Source organism: Macaca fascicularis, chromosome X (assembly GCF_037993035.2).
Source record: "Macaca fascicularis isolate 582-1 chromosome X, T2T-MFA8v1.1".
Lineage (NCBI taxonomy): Eukaryota > Metazoa > Chordata > Mammalia > Primates > Cercopithecidae > Macaca > Macaca fascicularis.
In genome coordinates, this window is record NC_088395.1 from 99,836,900 (window position 1) to 99,859,641 (window position 22,742).

Genomic DNA, 22,742 nt, shown 5'->3' on the forward strand with positions numbered 1-22,742 from the left:
ATATTCTGGGCACATTTTAAAGTGACTACATTTTTCCCTCTACCTGCTGGAAACATGAAAGTATATTTCTCTCATCTTCAATATGAGACCCTAATATGGATCCTGTAGGTAAAGCTCATGAAACTCGGGAGGTCCCCATAAGACTGGACTCCCAGGGGTTTTAGCTTTCAGTCTAGTCCACAATGAGCCTCTAGCAATTCATTTGTTACAGATTATGTTTTCCTCCTCTAATACTAATTCTCACAAAGTTTTCTACTGCTGAGATTCTGCTCTGATAAGTTATGATTCTCCTTTTCCACTTGTTTATCTCTTCAAATTTTGGGGCTGTGTTTGCCCCGTGACTCCAGTTCTCGCATACATCAGAAGAGTTATTGATTTTCAGTTTGTTCAGTATTTTTTCTTGTTGTTTGAATGGGAGAATAAATATCTAAGCTCCTTACGTGTCACACCAGAAACTAAATTTCAGTAACATTTTCAACTTATGAATCTTGCCATATTAGTCCAAACCAGAAGAAACTTCCTATTGCTTTTAGAATATATAATGTTAAAACTTTCTTATTTCTGAAGTGTTTTGTTTTTTCTTATTCCTGGGCTTGAAGAGAGGACAGGTTAGTGAATAATTTATTATCTAAGAAATACACATGATTATCTGTTTCCATGGAGTTTTATCATTCTCTACACATTCATAAATGTGAATGACTATTCAAGGAAATGATGTTCTGCAAAGCATTTCAACAAGCTTGCTTTCCAACCTACAATTTAAATTGACAGCAATTAAATCTTACCAAAGAAGGACTTGTTTTTTTAAAAGCAAAAATGAGCATATGGTGAAAACCAATATTTTGAGGTCAGTTACTACTCTGTAAAATGGTGGTACTAAACTAGTTTATTTCAATGTCAACAATTTAGCCATAAGGAACATGGTTATTAATTGTGTTAAAATGCAATTAATTGAAATATTAGACAACTAATTCTTAAGTTAAGGGCCTAGGACAGAATGATGAAAAAGACAGAAATAATCATTTTTAAAATTTAAGTAAAAAGAAAAGTCCTTAGGTATTTCCCTTACATATCAGTTTACTTGAGTCAAGAATTGCCAAGTAAAGGAATTTAGGAAAAGGTACAAAAAATAGAAGGCAATCCCTATTTAATGTTATTTAGTTCATTCATTCCTAATCATAGATTTATTTTAAGTGATATATATCAAATGTCAAAATGTATAAGTCCACACTTAAAGTAATAAAATAAAAATCTCTTTTGTCATCTAAATACGAAGCAAGCCTCTGCTAAATCATGTTTATCCTTTACCCTGAACATCATTTCATAATGTACCAGATTCAATATTCTTGTTCTAAAGCAGATCAAAATGATTACAAAGAAATCTAAATTATTTTCTTTTGTGTTTGCTTTATATTTACTTGAATATAAAGATTATTCATTTCTTAGAAAATTCTTTTGAATGAATGTATTTTAAAAATATACTTCTCAGTAGGATAACTTGAATTATTAATTCCTATAATTTCCTACAACTTCTTTTTTGGACAATATGGCCCAGAACTCTGCTACAAAATTTCTAGATTTTTGAGTAAAATGTAGGTTTTGTTGCCAAAAGTAAGGGCAACCTCCAATAAGTCATTGGAAGCAAAGGGAAGTGAAATATAAAAACAAACAAACAAACAAAAGCAAAAAAAAAAAACCTGTAAATTGAGAAAAATAATTACTTTTTAAAGCATTCTAATGTTTATGCGTTTTTCGGTGGGGTTAAGATACTTACTGAAAATTTTGTTACATGTGCATTGTCGCATTTTAAGGAAAACTATGGGAAGCGTAAAAATTGAGTGTACAACTTGAAAATTGGCAGAGGTTAAGTAATAGAATTCACAAACAAATCCCAATGAAAGGCAAGAAACAAGAAAAAACAAAAAGGGCGGGCATAGAAAAAGCAGGACAAATACAAAGCAAAAGTAATTTGATAGGAACAAGTTCTCATATAAAAGTAATTACAGCCAAGTTAAATGAACTAAACCCACTAGTTAAAAGACAGAGGTGGTTAGAATGTTTTAAAAATTCTCAACTGTATTTAAAATGTAAGAGTGCAATAAATATGAAAGTAAAAGGATGCAAGAAGATATACTAACTTCTTTGGTCAAATACTAACCACAATAAGCCAAATTAACTGTATTAATATCAAACAATAAGGTAAGATTAGCACATTATCAGGGATAAGGATGGTTACTACAAGAAATAAAAGATATAAAGCATGAGAAAAATATACTTGTAAACTGTACATACCTAATAGCACAGCCTGAGATTAGAAATGCAGGGTGATATTGCCAATTCCACCAGCATAGCAGAAAAATCAACACAACTTCCAAAATTAGAAAACAAACAAAATTATTGATTGAAACTGACCACCATAAAACAAGATTTATTTTATAAGTATTATATTTTATTGTAAATGTGTTTCCAGAATTCTATAAACCTTATAGAGATGACAAAAAGGAACTAGACATGGTAAAAATTCCTAGCACATTAAATAATATCCTGGTATTCTCTAAAACCGGTTTTTCTCAAAGTAGCTTATATCTTACTCAAAATGAATATTAAGAGGTAAAACTTCTGTATATTTCTGAATTCTCATTTCAAGCCCACATTTAAATGTATAAAATATAGAACACGTACGTTTTTTCTATAAGATTTCATATCCTCTGTAATGCATTGACTTGTCGATATGGCACCCTGATTCACCATTATTAGGATGGAATCAGATATTTCTATCCTAATCACAGAAGATCAAAGATGAAAATAAATCTCCAAAATGTCAGGGGTTAAGAGATTTAGTCCATTTTTAGACAACTGACTTATAAATCACCAAACAATTTTAAGGTTAAGAAGTGGCATTTGGTATCCATTGGCAAATAGTATTGGGTGTAATTAAGTTTTCATTTTCTTTATTGTTACATATTTTGAAAGTGGTAAATCTCATCCAGCTTTAACAGTATGTGGTACTCCAATAAGTTACATACAGTATATTTGTTTTTTTATTATTATTTTAATTACTGGAAACACACAGTAAGAACGCTTTTGCAAAATTGTAACTGAGAAAATTATGACAGTGAAAGTAATTAGACCTAACCAACTCCATCTTCCTTCTAACCTTTAAACTATCTTTGTTCTTTCCTGGGCTTAAGCCCAACTAACTTTGGGAAGGAATTCAGTTCATGGTTTAAATTTGAAACCAAATTGATAAAAGCCCTTTCCCGAAAAGACCCCCTTCTTGCCTGGAGACCAGTCTGCCTTTGCAGGACTAACAAATTAGCTACAAGATTAGAAATTATAGTTTAGGGGTCCATGCACCTTCTGGCTCCAAGAGTCTGAACCTCCCCAAATTGCTCCTGGGGATAACATCACTATTGCCAAACCTAAGATGAATTCTTGAGATGTTTTGCAGCCCCTGCACTGGATGGATCTCAGCTGACACCACCCAGACCTGTAATCTGGCTCAACCAGTTCTGCCATCCCACCCAGGAACAGAAGACAACCAAAAAACCTCACTTCGACCCCCTAAGATTCTATCTCCAACCTGACCAATCAGCACTTTCCATTTCCCAAGCCCCTATCAGCCAAATTATCTTTAAAAATTCTGTTCCCCGAATCCGGGAGACTGATTTGAGTAATAATAAAACTCTGGTTTCCCGCAAGGCTAGCTCTGCATGAATGACTCTTTCTCCATTGCAACTCCCCTATAGAGGTACATTGGCTTTGTCTAGGCAGCGGGCAAGGTGAACCCATTGGCCGGTTACAATAGCTTTACCATTTATAAACACTTAAAGTAACATACCCACATTAAAAGAAAACTGTTTCTCTGGCATTTTATTATCCTTGAGCATAAAAGAAAAAAAGCTTACTCTTATTTTCAAACATTATTAACTGAGAATTGTGGAACCAATGGTTTAAGGTCATTATGACTATTTAAATAAACAATTAGCTATAGAGTACTGATTTTTTTTTTTTTTAAAGAACTAGCTAGATAAGATTTTTTTTTTCTTTTAGTACCTCAAATGACTGTATAAGCTTCTACCTGAGTGTGATTAAATGGCATAATATACCAAGTATGGCTTAGAAGACTACTTACAGAATATTATAGTTTTGAGTAATATCATTATTTTAGCTATGTATGTTATTTATAAAAGATTATTTGTAAGACTGATTTGTATAGTAAGCTAAAGAATAGCATTGCTAATTTTTGTTCATTTTAAGTGCTACATGCTATTTTTAGAAATGTTGATGAGAATGTAAATAATATAGTTATTATGGACAACTGTATAGAGATTCCTCAAAAAACTAAAAATAGAATTACCATATTATCTGATATTACCACTTCTGAGTATTTATCCTTAAATATTTGAGATCAGTACGTCAAATAAATGTCTGCTCTCCCATATTCCTTGTAGCACTGTTTACAATAGCAAACTTATGGAATCAACCTAAGTGTTCATCAATAGACAAATGGATAAAGAAAATGTAGTATACATAAACAATAGAACTCAGTTTTAAAAAGAACGTAATTTTGTCTTTTTTTGACAACATGGATGAAAATAACGACCATTATGCTAAGCGAAAGAAACCAGGCACAGAAAAACAAATACTGCGTATTCCCACTTTATATGTAAAATCTAAAACAATCAAACTCAGAGATGCAGAGAATAGAATGGTGGTTAGCATAACCTGGGGGTGTAGAAGGAATGAAGAGATGGTCAAAGTGTACAAAGCCTCAATTAGAAGGAATAACTTTTTTTTTTTAACTTTCAAATATACTGCACAGCATAGTGAATACAGTAAATAATAATATATCATATATTTGGTTTATTTTTTCTATAAGTTATTGGAGTATAGGTGGTATTTGGTTACATGAGTAAGTTCTTTAGTGGCGATTTGTGAGATTTTGGTTCACCCATCACCAGAGCAGTATAAACTGCACCATATTTGTAGTCTTTTATCCCTTGCCTCTCCCAACTCTTCCCCACAAATCTCCAAAGTCCATCGCATCATTCTTGTGCCTTTGCGTCCTCATAGCTTAGCTCCCACATATCAGTGAGAACATACGGCTTTCCATTCCTGAGTTACTTCCCTTAGAATAATAGTCTCCAATCTCATCCAGGTCGCCACAAATGATGTTAATTCATTCTTTTTTATGGCTGAGTAGTATTCCATCATATATATATATATATATATATATATATATATGCTGTATATATATGTATGTGTGTATGATGTATATATATGATGTGTATATATATACACATCATACATATATGTTGTATATATACACATCATATATGCATATATACATATATATACACATAACAAAAACATCATATATATGTAGTATTTGTTTTTCTGTGCATATACACACACACACACACACACACACACACACACACACACATACATTTTCTTTATCCACTCATTGCTTGATGAGCATTTGGCTTGGTTCCATGATTTTGCAATTGTGAGTTGTGCAGCTGTAAACATGCATATGCAGGTATCTTTTTCATATAATGACTTATTTTCCTCTGACCTAATACAGTCAGGGTAGATACGTAGTAGTGGGGTTGCTGGATTAAATAGTAGTTCTACTTTTATTTCTTTAAGGAATATCCACACTGTTTTCCATAGTGGCTATACTAGTATAATTCCCACCAGCAGTATAGAAGTGTTCCCTGATCACCGCATCCACGCCAACATGTACTGTTTTTTGATTTTTTTTTTTTTAATTATGGCCATGCCTGCAGGAGTAAGGTGGTATCCCATTGTGGTTTTGACTTGCATTTTTCTGATCATTAGTGATATTGAGCATTTTTCCATGTTTGTTGGTCGTTTGTATATCTTCTTTTGAGAATTGTCTATTCATTTCCTTGGTCCAGTTTTTGAAGGGATTGTTTGGTTTTTCTTGCCTATTTGTTTGAGTTTATTGTATATTCTGGATATTAGTCTTTTGTCAGAGTATAGATTGTGAAGATTTTCTACCATTCTGTGGGTTGTCTGTTTACTCTGCTGACTGTATTGTATATTTGAAAATCACCAAGAGTATACATTTCAAATCTCACCACACACACAAAAAATGATAAGTAGCTGAAGTGATAAATATGCTAATTACTTTGATTTAGTTATTTCACATTTTATTCATATATCATAACATCTCTTTGTACCCCATAAATGTATACAATATAATACGTATAAATTTATAATTTAAAAATTAAAATTGGACAAGCATGGTGGCTCATGACTGTCATCTCAGCACTTTGGGAGGCAGAGGTGGGCAGATCACCTGAGGTCAGGAGTTCGAGACCAGCCTGGCCAACATGGTGAAACCACATCTCTACTAAAAATACAAAAATTAGCTGGGCGGGTGGCACATGCCTGTAATCCTATCTACTCAGAGGCTAAGGCAGCAGAATCACTTGAACCCAGGAGGCAGAAGTTACAGTGAACCTAGATCGTGCCACTGCACTCCAGCCTGGGTAACAGAGGGAGATTCCATCTGAAAAAAACTAAATAAATAAAATTAAAACAAAAACGTTTACTATTTTACACTTTAGAATGAATTCAAAACTAATGGCGATTGACTCTATTATATTATTTATTATTACTTGAAATCAACATAATTCTTTTTGTTAAATGCGTCTCTCAAGCTGCAGGCAAAAGTATGATTCAACTTGGATCATTTTATCATAATAACATTGCATAGTTTTTTCAAAGATATGCTAATGAAGCAGGTGAATGGAGTAAAACACTAATACATGTGTAACAATTAAACCAGGTCAAGTGGTAGACTACAGAAAGCAATCTTATGTAGAATATCTGTTTTCTACCTTATAAGAAATATACTATAATAATTATCTCTTAATGAAATTTAAAACATCTTTATAGGTGATGACCCCAAGTAACTGGGAAGTTCTGTAAATTCTGATAACCCATTGAACTTCAGACCTGTGACTAATATTTTTGCCTCAATTTTTGTTTATTTTATCATTGTAGAGAAAATAAATAAATAAGTTTTGAATGAGCTGAACCATGTAGAAAATCTTAATACACAGCAAAATCTGTTTCCTTCATAAAAAGGCAAATTTTTTAATCATCTTTGTTCATGAGAATATATTTTAGATTAGTCAGAATGATAATCCTCGAAAACTAAAGTAGAGCAAATCCTATCAATCGCAATCAGGAAAGAGGTAGAAATAAAAGGCTACAAAGTCAATGTACAAAAATCAGTAGCATTTCTATACACCAATAATGCTCATGATGAAAGCTAAACCAAGAATACAGTCCCATTTACAGAAACCACAAAAAATCATACCTAGGAATATATTTAACCAAGAAGGTGAAAGATCTCTACAAGGAGAACTACAAAACATTGCTGAAAGAAGTCATAGATGACACAAATGAATGGGAGAAACCTATGCTCATGGATTGGAAGAATAAATATTGTCAAAATGGCCATATTGTTCAAAATAATCTACAGATTCAATGCTATTCCTATCAAAGTACACACGTATTTCTTTTACAGAATTAGAAAAATACTTTTCTAAAATTCATATGCAACTAAAAAGAGACTGAGTAGCCAAAACAATCTTAATCAAAAAGAACAAAGCCAGAGGCTTCACATTACCCCACTTCAACCTATGCCATAAGTCTACCCCAAACAGCATGATACTGGTACAAAAACAGACATATAGACCACAGGAAACAGAATAGACAACCCAGACATAAAGATGCACACCTATAGCCATCTGATCTTTGACAAAGTCGAGAAAAATAAGCAATACAAAAAGCACTGCCTATTCAACAAAAAGTGCTGGGATAGCTGGCTAGCCAGATGCAGAAGAATGAAACTGGACCCTTTTTCCCATGTACAAAAATTAACTCGAGTTAGATTAAAGATTTAAATGTAAGACTTCAGAATATAAGAATTCTAGAAGAAAATCTAGGAATCAACGTTCTAGACATTGGCCTTAGGAAAAAATTATGACTAAGATCTCAAAAGCAACTGCAACCAAAACGAAAATTGACAAGTGAGACTTAATTAAACTAAAGAGTTTTTGCACAGCAAAAGAAACTATCAAAAGAGTGAACAACCTACACAAGAGGGGAAATTATCTGCAATCTATGCATCTGTCAAAGGTCTAATATCCAGAGTCTATAAGGAAGTCAAAGATTCGACAAGCAAAAAGCAAATAATAATTCCATTCAAAAGCAGGCAAAAGACATGAACAGACACTTCTCAAAAGAAGACATTAAAGCAGTCAGCAAACATGAAAAATGCTCAACCTCACTATCAGAGAAATGTCGATCAAAATCACAATGAGACACTATCCCACACCAGTCAGAATGGCTATTATTAAAAAGTCAAAAATCAAAAGATGATGGCAAAGCTGCAGAGAAAAGGGAATGCATATACTGTTGATGGAAATGTAAATTAGTTTAGCCATTGTTGAAAATAGTTTAGAGATACATCAGATAACTTAGAACTACCATTTAACCCAGCTATTCTGTTACTGGTTATAAATCCAAAAGAAAATAAATCATTCTACCAAAAAGTCACATGTACATGCACTTATATGTTTCTCACAGCAGTGTTAATAAGATCCAAGACAAGGAATCCACCCAGATGCCCATGAATACGAGCTTGGATAAAGAAAATGTGGCAGATGTATACCATGAAATACTATGCAGCCATAAAAATAATAGAATCATGTCCTTTGCAGCAACAGGGATGTCACTGGAAGCCATTATCCTAAGCAAATTAACACAGAAACAGAAAACCAAATAACACATATTCTCACTTATCAGTGGAAGCCAAACATTGTGCACTCATGAACATACAGATGGAAACAATAGTCAATGGGGACTACTAGAGGGAGGAGAAAAGTATGGGGGCAAGGATTAAAAAACTAACTATTGAGAACTAAGATCACTACCTGGGTGACTGGATCAATTGTGCCCCAAACCTCAGCAACACACAATATACCCAGCAAACATATTTGCACAAGTACTCTCTGAATCTGAAATAAAAGTTGGAATAATAAAAAATAAAAATAAATGAGATAAGTGTTTTAAAGTTTGTCCCTTGCATAATTTTTTCAAAATTTGTCGTCGTCATAATAATCAAATTTAATCCTTTATATAATGAATCCAAATGATTATTCTGTGATCCATCATAAAGAACTCCCTTTAGGCCAGGCGTGGTGGCTCACGTCTGTAATCCCAGCACTTTGGGAGGCCGAGGCGGGTGGATCACGAGGTCAGGAGTTCGAGACCATCCTGGCTAACATGGTGAAACCTCGTCTCTACTAAAAATAGAAAAAATTAGCCGGGTGTGGCGGCGTGCGCCTGTATTCCCAGCTACTCGGGAGGCCAAGGCAGGAGAATGGCGTGAACCCAGGAGGCGGAGCTTGCAGTGAGCTGAGATTGTGCAACTGCACTCCAGCCTGGGAGACAGAGCGAGATTCCGTCTCAAAAAAAAAAAATATGCCCTTTAAAGTATATAAAAGTATATAAATATTTAGTTCATAGAAACACTGAGTAAAATGGTGGTTACTAGAGGCCAAGGATGGTGGGGAGATTGAGGAGATGTTTGTCAAAATACACAAAATGTTAGTTAGGAGGAATAAGTCAAAAGATCTTATTGTACATCGTGATGACTACAATTAATATATTGTATAATTGAAAGTTGCTGAGAAAGTAGATTTTATATGTTCTCACCACAAAAAATAACTACATGAGGTAATGCATATGTGAATTATATTGACAGTCATTCCACAATGTGTACATATATCAAAACATCATGTTATGAACACCACTACACTAGGATCAGCCTCAAAACATCATGTTGTACACCATAATATATAAAATGTTTACTTGTCAAATAAAAATAAAAATATCAGGCAAACAAACAGACCTCTGGTTCCCTAGTCCAGAGAGTATCAGGAAAAGACGGTCTAGTATCCTGGGTATGCTGACATGGAGAGGGGTCGTTGAATGACTAATGCTGATAAGATATATTTTTATCCTCAGAGTACCAGGATCATTCATTTGACTCCACTTATTCTCTGACTTTCTGGTACATTACATATACCTCTATTCATTTTAAAAACTATTACATAATTATTATCATTAACTGCAAACATTTTTGATCTCTACAGGAACACATCACTGAATGTGACTTAAAGTTCTACAATGGGAACTTCGTGTTCTCATCTACAGGAATGTACTATAGGGACACTCTTTATCATATAATTTATATCTAGGTATCTAACTTGTCTAGGAAAATGATAGCTAGAGTCTGAGAACCTGTTAAATCTTACATCAACGGGAGTGGCTCCAACAAAAGGGAAACTCTTAGTCACAATGTTAATTTTTTCTCTCAGAGGAAAGAGGGCCTGTAAGCGGGCCAGAAACATTGAAAGTAATTCGCAGCCTAAGGAACACAATTTTTTCTTACCTGAAATCAAAATCTACATGAATGATTTTGTTTTCAGTTTTTCAGGTATTTGGTGTTGAATGAATTGACCCATAGTGGCTATGTAGAACAAAAGCAGACACATGCTATATTATATAATCATGTTTAAGTTTCCCTTTATTCTTAAGTTATTTTTCCCTAAGTGTCTTTTTAATACTTCCAAGGGAAAACCTTCCATTAAGTCATATAAGCCCTAATACTTACCAAGCTAAACATTTCTCTTACATTATCTCACCAAATAACAACTTTATATAACTGTGTAGCATAAACACACCCATACCAAATGATATAGCTAACTAGTTAGAGGAGCAAGCGAACACACTTTTCTCCCTTTAATATCTGACTTTCAAAAACATATTTTCCTTTTCCCTCATGATGCCAAGATGTACAATATCTTATATAGTGGAAATAACTTTTGTTATGAATAGAAACAAAGAAAAATAGTTTCCATAGCAACATATCTTTCCATATGAAAACAGAAGATTACTTTCATCACTATTTAAGTTTTGTCTTATTTTGTTAGTATGCCTATTGATTTACTGAGAGAGAGGTCAGATGCTGAATGTTTTTTTGAGGTAAGAATGGAGGCAAATGAACAGTTAAAGAAAAAAATGTATTCTGTTTTCACACTGAGTAAGCTATTTAGTGACAGGCTTTCTGATATAGGCAAATTGTAAAACATGATGTGGTAAAAAGAATTAAGCTATATGTTAAAAGGTTGTCATGTAAATTTTGCAAGAACATATACACTAATAGATTTCTGGAATTGGCATATGAAGATAAATGACTATTGATTGATTGTGCTATAAATACATGTGCATGAAATGAAATGTAACGTGATAATATAGGCAAGGTTCAGAAGCTGGAGGGAAAGCGAGAGACAGTGGGGAAAGTCTGGCATTGAAACTATCAATAAAAATATATATTCCAAGTGCCTCAAAATTCATGTATCCCAGATGAATTAATGAAAATAAAACGAGAAAAATCCCTGATCCGACTGAATCAATTACCTGAGTAATCCCTGTTGTGCACTCTTGAATCAGGCATGTAATTTATTCTCTCTCTCTCTCTCCCCCTCCACCCCTTTGCTGATGCGTTTTTATGAGTGAGAGAGAGAGAGAGAGAGAGAGAGAGAGAGAGAATGAGAGAGAAAGAAAGTGACATATAAACTGGATTAATTGAATGAGTATCAGACAGTCTTCTGGACTCTATGGTATTCAGATGAATGTGAAATGGGTCAGTAGGGCAGGAGGCACACAGATAAAGAACAACTCATTCTGCTTGGGAAAACCAAGAAAAGTTTCATAGAAGAGGTAACAATGGAATTGGTCATTGACAAATGAGTAGGAATCAGCACACTGCTTTCCACTCTGGTTGAATTAATTTACACCCCCACTAACAGTGTATAAGGATTCCTTTGCCTCTGCAACCTCACCACTATCTGCTATTTTTTGACTTTTTAATAATAGCCATTCTGACTGATGTGGGATGATATCTCTTCGTGGTTTTGATTTGCATTTCTCTAATGATAAGTGATGTTGAGCTTTTCTTTCATAGGTTTGTTAGCCGCATGTATGTCTTCTTTTGAAAAGTGTCTATTCATGGAGCTGGAGGCCATTATCCTTAATAAACTAACTCTGGAACAGAAAACCAAATACTACATGTTCTCACTTATAAGTGGGAGCTAAATGATGAGAACACTGGACACAAAGAGAGGAACAACAGAGCCTGGGGCCTACGGGAGGGTGCAGGGTTGGAGTGGGGAGAGGATCAGAAAAAATAACTAATGGGTGCTAGGCTTAATATTTGGGTGATGAAATAATCTGTATCAAAAAGCCCCACAACATGAGTTTACCTGTATAACAAACTCGAATATGTACCCCTGAACTTAAAATAAAAGTTAAAAAAAAGAAAGATAAGTAAGAGTTCTTTAGGAAGATGAGAAGAAAGAATTTCATGTCAAAGAAAGTAGTATGAACATTAGAAAGATTGCAATAAAAAGCATGGTTTGTTCTGTTTTGGGGGGATGTAACCTGCTGTGTTTGAAATACACATTTTATCTTTACAGTAGAAGAAAAAAAATGTTTTCAGATTTGGGAAGTCCAGACAATATTTGGGTCACGATGTCATGAATTGGTCGAACTATCATGTTTCATCACAGCAGCATAGAAGGGAAGGATGCAAAGAGAAAAGGTATGTAAGAGAAACTGGGTGACCGGACAGAGAACAGACATAAATATGTCCAGTAAAGAAGCCATCTGACTGAGATAGACAGAGAAACTAGAAAAAATTGGATACTATGGGAGACAGACATTTGACAACTCAAAGGAGCCAGAAATTGAGAGGAACTTTGTTTTATTATTAATTGTGCTACATCTAGGTTGTAAAATCTATCTACTAAGGAGCAAGTTTCTCTACCTGAGACCTAACAATAGAGCTGACCCTATGAACATTTGTGAAAATAGCCTCTTACTTCCCTTTTAGCATCTTACTCCTACCTTGTGATATCAACTGCAGCTTCTTCATGAATATACCATCCTATGCTTCCATGTATCACAGGTTCTTATGCTATTATTTTGCTGCCTTAAGATCCTCACAACGGTGTTATGTTCAGGTTCGTTGTGCCTGGGCAGAAACACATATCCCTGCCTAATTTCACTTAATATTCCTTGTTCTGTGTTCCAGATCTTGTCAGATCTACTTACCAATGCTTATCAATTCTCCCACTTCTTTCTGTCCAAAGCACAATTATCTTAGTTTGGTCTTCCATCGTTCAATGGTTCTCTGTTGCTAACAGTATAAAATTCAAATTGTAATGATAAGGGTGTAAAATAAGTTAATAACATTTCTAAAAGTACATTAACTGTGCTTTATGGTTTGCTTATACTTTAAAAGAATCATCTGTATTAAATCAGTAAATTATGTGATACATGAGTAAGAATGATATTGGTCATATCAAATATTTATAGAAGAGGAAGGTTGGATGTAATATTTTATAAAGTTAAATATCATGTATAATACAGTCACAAGAACTTATCTCATTGATGTGATGTTTTGCAAAAATATGTTCCTTAAAAATAATACCATTACATTGCTAAATTTGCACATATACTTGTGCTCTCGCTTAACTCTTAGTAGCAAGACTACTTTTTATGAAGTTTTATGCAATTTCAATGGTAATAATATCATAAATCTGGACATACTTGAATAGGTTTTCACATTTATTTTTCCATCTTTTCTGCAGAAGGCCTCATCTTTGATTACAAATTATTTAGATTGTACCATCAGGGAAATATATGTAATCTCCTAAAACATTGTAAGATTTTCTTTTTGTTTTAGACTGATTGAGCCTATTTTTAATTTGAACTTTTGAAATGTCCTTTTGTGCGACTTTGGACAAGTCTCTTAAACCATATGCATCAGTGTTTTCACCTATAAAGTGATAATATAAGCAATAATAATGTTTCTGATAAAGTTGCTATGAGGAATTAATAAAATAATGTATGTGAAATATTTAACATATTTCTTATCACATCATGAGCTTAGTTGAATATTAGCTGTCAATAGCATAATTATTGTGATTATTCTATACTTTCTAAGAGGCCATTACAGATTATTCTGGTATTCATTAACTTATTTCTGTTTTTTGTTTACCAACTCTATCATCGATGATATAAAATAATAATGATATTTAGGGTTCTTATTATAACTGGACCTTAGAGAGAACAGGAGCAAAGATGGAAAAAGTATATATACATATATACTCTTACATACAAGAGTGTGTACATATATTCTCATATATATACATATATACTTACATATACATATATATTCTCTCTATATATATATGTATGTCAGTATAGACTATAGTGCAGCAACAAACAATCCCAAAACTTGGGAATTTAAAACAACAGACGTTTACATCTCAATTATTTTACATGTTCATTAAAGGGCATGGGTTGGGGGCTCTCTGTTCATTATACTCCCTAAGAATCTCAGCTGTCAGAGAAACCACCATAACATGTTAAACCACCATATCAAAGAGAAAAAAAGAGCTCTGTAGGATCATGTGCCTGTTACTAAATGCCTTGATCTGAAAATGACACACATCTTCTGCTCAAAATCATTGGCCAAAACAATCACATGGCCCCATGCAAACATAAGAAAAACAAGAAGCATAATCATACCTTGTGTAAAGAAGATGGAGAAACTGACATATTTGGCAAGCAACTCCAGGGCTATAACAAGACTGAAATATATTCAAAACTTGGTTAGATTATACTATCAGATAGAGGCCCTATTTCTGTTGAAGCCCAAGGGTTTTTCATACTTGAATTTACTATTGAGAATTAAAATAAAAGCACTCTCTATTTGTTTCATGAAACTGAATAGTACACAAACCAATCCAACAGTTTACTTAGATTCCTATGATCACTTTCTGGGAAGTATTCCCAATAATGAAGGCCCTTGCCACCCAAATATGGGTTAAAAAATTAGACGGGCTGAATTTCTAAACTGTGTCAAAGGAGAAAGAGATACACTAAACACGATCTTGTCATTAGTCGACATAAGGAACCCATACTAATTCTCAGTTTCCTGTTCAGAGTGACTAGGATGGTGATGAGTAGCTATTTCACTGACATAAATGCTAGAGAAGAATAGGTAAGGTTGAGTAATATTACATTGTATGTATACATCACATATTTTTTGTTCATTCATCTGCCAATGAACCTTTAGGTTGTTTCCACATCTTGGCTATTGTGAATAGTGCTGCAATGGACGTGAGAGTGATACCATTTCGTTGAGATCTTGATTTCAATTATTTTGGATATATATCCAAAAGTGGGTTTGCTGGATCATATAGTAGTTCTATTTTTTTGTGTGCGTGTGTGAAAATGCCATACTGTTTTCAATAGCAGGTGAACCATTTTGCATTCTCATTAACAGAGTACAGATGTTCCAGTTTCTTCACATTCACATCAAAACTTGATGTTTTAGTTTTTTGATAATGGCAATCCTAATAGATATGAAGTGATATCTCATTGTGGTTTTCATTTGTATTTCCTTTATGATTAGCAACTTTCAGCATTTTTCCACTTCTGTTGGCCATTTGTGTGTCTTCTATGGAGAAATCTCTACAGCCCATTTTAAAATTAATTTTTCCTTATGCTATTGAGTTTGAGGGGTTACTTATTTATTTGGGGAATGAACTCATCAGATTTATGGTTAGCAATTATTCTTTCCCATTCTGTATGTTGCTTTTTTACTGTATTGATTGTCCTCTTTGCTATGCAGAAAATTTTTAATTTGATGCATTAATTTGATGTAGTCGAACTCATCTATTTTTTCTTTTGTTGTCTGTGTTCTGAGGTCATATTGATGAAATCATTGTCCATGTCAAGAAGCTTTTTTCCTATGTTTCCTTTTAGTAGTTTTATGGGTTCCAGATGCATTTAAATCTTTAACCCATTTTGAGTTTTTTTTATTTATTTTATTTTATTTATGTATTTATTTATTGAGACACAGTCTTGCTCTGTCACCCAGGCAGGAGTGCAGTGGCACAATCTCGGCTCACTGCAAACTCTGGTTCACTGCAAGTTCCACCTCTCGGGTTCACGCCATTCTCCTGCCTCAGCCTCCCGAGTAGCTGGGACCACAGGTGCCCATCACCACGCCTGGCTAATTTTTTTCTATTTTTTTAGTAGAGACGGGGTTTCACCGTGTTAGCCAGGATGGTCTCGATCTCCTGAGCTCATGATCTGCCCCCCTTGGCCTCCCAAAGTGCTGAGATTACAGGAGTAATTGAGTTTATTTTTAGATATGATGTGAAATAAAAGTCTAATTTTATTCTTATGCATTTGGATATCTAGTCTTCCCAATACCATTTGTTGAAGACAGTATTATTTCTCAATTTTATATGCTTGGCACTCAGTCAGTGATTTTTTGACCCTACATGGGTGAATTAATTTCAGGGCTCTCTATTATGTTCGACTGGTCTATATGTCTGTCTTTTGTCAGTACCATAGTGTTTTTTCCCCGTTTTAAAACGTTTTAAAATAGTAGATGTATATAATTATGGGTACACGAGATGTTCTGATGCAGGCATACAATGCATAATAATCACGTCATGGAAAATGTGGTATCCATCCCCTCAAACATGTATCCTCTATTTTATAAACAATCCAATTATTTTAAAATGTACAATTTATTATTGACAAAAGTCACCCTATTAGATCTTATTCATTCATTTCATCTATTTTTTTGTTTTGTTGTTGTTGTTGTTGTTGTACCCATTAACCATCCCTACCTTTCACCCACCCCCAACTACCTTTCCCAGCCTCTGGTGACCATCCTTCTACTGTCTGTCTCCATGGGTTCAATTGTTTTAATTTTTAGATCCCACAAATAAGTGAGAACTTGAAATGTTTATCTTAATTGTGGTAGCTTTTTAATATATTTTGAAATCAGAGTGTGATGTTTTCATTTTTGTTCTTTTTTTTTTTCAAGAGTATTTAGGGTATGTGGGGTCCTTTGTGGTTCTATAAGAATTTTAGAATTGTTTTTCATATTTCTGTAAAAAAATGACTTTGTGATTTTGATAGGGATGACATTGAATCTGTAGATTGCTTTGGTTATTTGGACATTTTAACAATATTAAGCCTCACGATGTCTTTCCATTTGTTTATCTCTTTTTGAATTTCTTCTAATGACGTTTTATAGCTTTCAGTGTACAAGTCTTTCACTTTCTTTAAGTTTATGTCTAAGTATTTTATTCTTTTTGATGCTATTGTAAGTTGAGTTATTTTATTTCCTTTCAGATAGTTCAGTATTCACATTTAGAAACACAAATGATACTTTATGTCAATTTCGTATCCTGAGATTTTACTGACTTATTAGTTTTAACATGCTTTTTGGAGGATATTTATGATCTTCTATATATAATATCAGGTCATCGGCAAACAGAGACCATTCTACATCTTTCTTTCCAAACTGGGTGCCTTCCATTTATTTTTCTTACCTAATTACTCAGAATAGGACTCCTAGTGCTATGTTGAGCAAAACTGGTGAGAGTGGGCATCCTAGCTTCATTCCTGATGTTAGTAGAAAAGCTTTCAGCTTTTCACTTTTAAGTATGATGTTAGATGTGGGATTTTCATATATGGCCATTATTATGTTAAAGGGTGTATTAGGTTATTTTTGTATTTCTAGAAAGAAATACCTGATACTGGGTAATTTATTTAAAAATATGTTTAATTGGCTCACAGTTCTCCAGGCTGTACAAGCAATGCACTGGCATCTGCTTAGTTTCCAGGGAGTTTTTACTCACGGCAGAAGGCAAAGCAGGAGCAGGCACAACACATAGCAAGAGCAGGAGAGAGAGAGAGTGATGGAGAAGATGCCACACACTTTTAAACAGCCAGATCTTGGGAGAACTCACTCACTTTCACGAGGACAGCACCAAGGGGATGGCACTAAATCATTCATGAGAAATTCACTCCCACGATCCAATCACATCCCACCAGTCTCCACCTCCAACACTGCAGATTACAATTTAACGTAAGATTTAGATGGGACAACATCCAAACTACAACAAGAGACTTTCTCTCTATTATTACTTTATAAAGAGTTTTTGTCAAGAAAAAGTGTTAAATTTCATCAGATACTTTCTGCATCTATTGAGATGAATACATATTTTTAACTTTACATTTGTTAACGTGCTTCATCACATTAATTGGCTTGCATATGTTGAACCAATATTACATCCCAGAAACAAATCTCACTTAGTAATGATGTATGACGCTTTTAATGTGCTGTTGAATTCAGTTTCTAATTTTTTGTTGAGGATTTGTACCTCCATGCTTATCAAGGTAATTGGCTTGTAGTTTTATTTGCTTCTGTTGTCCAGCTTTGACATCAGAGTGGTAGCTGCCCTCAGAAAATGGGTTTGGAAGTGTTCCCTCCCCTTAAATTTTTGGGAAGAGTTTGAGAAAGATTGGCATTAATTCTTATTTAAATGTTTCGTAGAATTTTCCAGTAGTCATCACTTGGGTTTTTCTTTGTTTGGAGGTCTTTGATTACTGATTCAAACTTCTTATTAGTTATACATCTGTTCAGTTTCTGTTTCTTCATTTTTCAGTCTGCGTAGCTTGTATGTTTCTAGGACTATATCCATTTCTCTAGGTTATCTGTTTCATTGGTATTTAGTTGTTCATAGTAGCCTTTTAGGATCCTTTGCATTTTTGTAGTATCAGTTATAATGTCTCCTCTTTCATTTCTAATTTTACTTAAGATAATTTTCTTTTTTATCTTAGTCTAAGAGTTTGTTAATATTATTTATATTTTCAAAACTACCTCTTAGATTCATTGACTTTTTAGTTGTTTTTCTATTATCTAATTAGTTTATTTTTGCTACTATTTTTATTTTTATTTTTTCTGCTGTGACTTTGGGTTTTGTTTTTTCTTCATTTTCTAGTTACTTTAGTTAAAAGTCAGATTGTTTCGGATCCCTTCTCTTTTATAATGTAGGTATTTATCTCTACAAACTTTTCTCTAAAAATTGTGTTTTCTGCATCCTGTAAGTTTTGGTATGTTGGGTTTTCATTTACTTGTGCCTCCATATATTTTCTAATTTCCATTTTTATTTATACTTTGACCTTTTCGTTTTTCAGTAATGTGTTGTTTTATTTCAGAATATTTTGAATTATCTAGTTTTTCTTCTAGTGATTTCTAGTTTCATTTAACTGTGGTCAAAAGAAATACTTGGGGACGGACCGACTGACGGTAGGGATGGGAGGTGAGCAAGATGGCGCAGACGCAGGGCACCCGGAGGAAAGTCTGTTACTACTACTACGGGGATGTTGGAAATTACTACTACGGAGAAGGCCACCCAATGAAGCCTCACCAAATCCGCATCACTCATAATTTGCTGCTCAACTATGGTCTCTAGCGAAAAATGGAAATCTATCGCCCTCACAAAGCCAATGCTGAGGAGATGACCAAGTACCATAGTGACGACTACATTAAATTCCTGCGCTCCATCCGTCCAGATAACATGTCGGAGTACAGCAAGCAGATGCAGAGATTCAACCTTGGTGAGGACTGTCCAGTATTCGACGGCCTGTTTGAGTTCTGTCAGTTGTCTACCGGTGGTTCTGTGGCAAGTGCTGTGAAACTTAATAAGCAGCAGACGGACATGGCTGTGAATTGGGCTGGGGGCCTGCACCATGCAAAGAAGTCTGAGGCATCTGGCTTCTGTTACGTCAATAATACCGTCTTGGCCATTCTGGAACTGCTAAAGCATCACCAGAGGGTGCTGTATATTGACATTGATGTTCACCATAGCGACGGCATGGAAGAGGCCTTCTATACCACAGACCGGGTCATGACTGTGTCCTTTCATAAGTATGGAGAGTACTTCCCAGGAACTGGGGACCTGTGGGATATCGGGGCTGGCAAAGGCAAGTATTATGCTGTTAACTACCCGCTCCAAGACGGGATGAATGACAAGTCCTATGAGGCCATTTTCAAGCCAGTCATGTCCAAAGTAATGGAGATGTTCCAGCCTAGCTCAGTGGTCTTACAGTGTGGCTCTGACTCCCTGTCTGGGGATCGGTTAGGTTGCTTCAATCTAACCATCAAAGGGCATGCCAAGTGTGTGGAATTTGTCAAGAGCTTTAACCTGCCTATGCTGATGCTGGGAGGTGGTGGTTACACCATTTGTAATGTTGCCCGGTGCTGGACATACGAGACAGCTGTGGCCCTGGATACGGAGATCCCTAATGAGCTTCCATACAACGACTACTTTGAATACTTTGAACCAGATTTCAAGCTCCACATCAGTCCTTCCAATATGACTAACCAGAACACGAATGAGTACCTGGAGAAGATCAAACAGCGACTGTTTGAGAACCTTAGAATGCTGCCGCACGCACCTAGGGTCCAAATGCAGGCAATTCCTGAGGACGCCATCCCTGAGGAGAGTGGCGATGAGGACGAAGAAGACCCTGATAAGGGCATCTCGATCTGCTCCTCCGACAAACGAATTGCCTGTGAGGAAGTTCTCCAATTCTGAAGAGGAAGGAGAGGGGGGCCGCAAGAACTCTTCCAACTTCAAAAAAGCCAAGAGAGTCAAAACAGAGGATGAAAAAGAGAAAGACCCAGAGGAGAAGAAAGAAGTCACAGAAGAGGAGAAAACCAAGGAGGAAAAGCCAGAAGCCAAAGGGGTCAAGGAGGAGGTCAAGTTGGCCTGAACAGAGCTCTCCAGCTCTGGCTTCCTGCTGAGTCCCTCACCTTTCTCCCCCAACCCCTCAGATTTTGTATTTTCTATTTCTGTGTATTTATATAAATATTTATTAAATATAAATATCCCCAGGGACAGAAACCAAGGCCCTGAGCCCAGGGCAGCTGTGCTGGGTGAACTCTTCCAGGGGCCACGTTGCCACCCATTATTCCCCAGTTCTTAACTTTGAACCATAAAGGGTGCCAGATCTGGGTGAAAGGGATGCTTTTATGCAACCGTAAGACAAAATCCTGAAATGTGAAATGCCTGCTTAGTAGCTTTGGAAAGGTGCCCTTATTGAATATTCTAGAAGGGGTGGCTGGGTCTTCAAGGATCTCCTGTTCTTTTCAGGCTCCTAAGGTAACATCAGCCATTTTTAGATTGGTTCTGTCTTCATACCTTCCCACTGGCCTCAAGTGAGCCAAGAAACACTGCCTGCCCCCTGTCTTCTCCTAACTCTGCAGGTGCAGGTTGCTAGTCTAGTTTCCTTTTTGTGATACTATTTTCATTTTTGTGAGCCTCTTTGTAATAAAATGGTACATTTCTATATCAAAAAAAAGAAAAGAAAATCTTGGTATGATTTTAATCTTCTCATGTTTGTTAAGACCTGTTTTGTGACCTAATATTTGATGTAGCCTGGAGAATGTTACATGTGCACTTGATCAGAATGTATTTTCTGTTCCTTGTGGGATGCATGTGTTTTATATGTCTATAGGTCCATTTGGTCTGTAGTGTTCTTTTAAGCCCACTGTTTCTTTGTCAATTATCTGTTTTCTGGTTCTACCTATTATTAAAAGAAGGCTATGACAGTCTCTTACTATTATTGTATTGCTGTGTATTTTTTATTTCAGTTCTGTCATTGTTGGTTATATGTATTGAGGTGCTCTGATGTTGGGAGCACAAATATTTATAATTTTTATATCTTCCTGGTGGATTGGCCTTTTTTTCATTATATAATGTTATTTCTGTCTCTTGTAACAATTTTTGACTTAAAGTCTGTTGTTTCTAACATAAGTATAGCCAACTCTGCTTTCTTTCAGTTACCTTTTTAAGGGAATATCTTTTTCCATTCATTTACTTTCAGCCTAAGTGTGTCCTTAAATATAAACTGAGTCTCTTGTAAGCAGCATGCAGTTGAATCTTTAATTAAATCATTTTTCTACTTTACATCTGTCAATTGGGTTCTTTAATTCATTGGCATTTTAAGGAAATATTGATAGGGAAGAATTTATCATTGCCACATTTGTTTTTGTTTGTCTTGTAGCTATTTTGTCCATTTTTCCCCTCTTCCTGTTTTTCTTTGTGTTTCATTGTTTTAGGTTTGTATTGACAAGTTTGTTTTTGCTCTTGTTTGTGTATATTCTATAGGACATACAAGTAATAATAATATGTATCCATTACACATTATTACTACATATATCTATTAGAAACATGTTATTAACTCTCATAATGTGTGTGTTGGTCCATTTGATAGTGTTTTCTTTGTGGTTATCATGGGGCTTATAAAAATATCTTATAATAGTCTATTTTATGCTGATAACAACTTAATTATAATTATATACAAAACTATGCAGCTTTACTTATCCCCCCATACATACTTTGTTATTGAATTCATAACTTATATGTTTATATTTGGTATCTATTAACATATTTTTAGTTATGGCACTTATTTAATAATTTGGTCTTGTAACTTATACTAGAATTAACAGTGATTTACTAACCACAGTTATGACAATACAGTATTCAATATTTAGCTGTATATTAACTTTGCCAATGAACTTTACACTTTCTTACGCTATTATGCTTCTGCTTGGGACCATTTTGTTTCAAGATGAGGAACTCTTTTTAGTTTTTCTCACAAGGCATATCTAGGGGTGACAAACTTGCTACAAACTTAGTTTGTGTAGGAAAGTCTCTATATTTTCAAAGGAAAGTTTTTCT

The 22,742-nt window shown here is 34.7% G+C and overlaps 1 long non-coding RNA gene and 1 pseudogene across 1 annotated transcript; one reads left to right on the top strand and one right to left on the bottom strand.

Moving 5' to 3' along the window:
* Positions 1 to 2,291: 2,291 nt before the first annotated feature.
* On the bottom strand, positions 2,292 to 14,772 carry LOC123571400 (uncharacterized). Its single transcript, XR_006695559.2, has 3 exons — positions 14,710 to 14,772; positions 13,228 to 13,312; positions 2,292 to 2,368 (listed from the first exon to the last, which is right to left on the bottom strand). It is a non-coding gene; the product is annotated as an uncharacterized lncRNA (long non-coding RNA).
* Positions 14,773 to 19,318: 4,546 nt separating this feature from the next.
* LOC102132397 (histone deacetylase 1 pseudogene) lies at positions 19,319 to 21,370 on the top strand (annotated as a pseudogene).
* Positions 21,371 to 22,742: the final 1,372 nt, after the last annotated feature.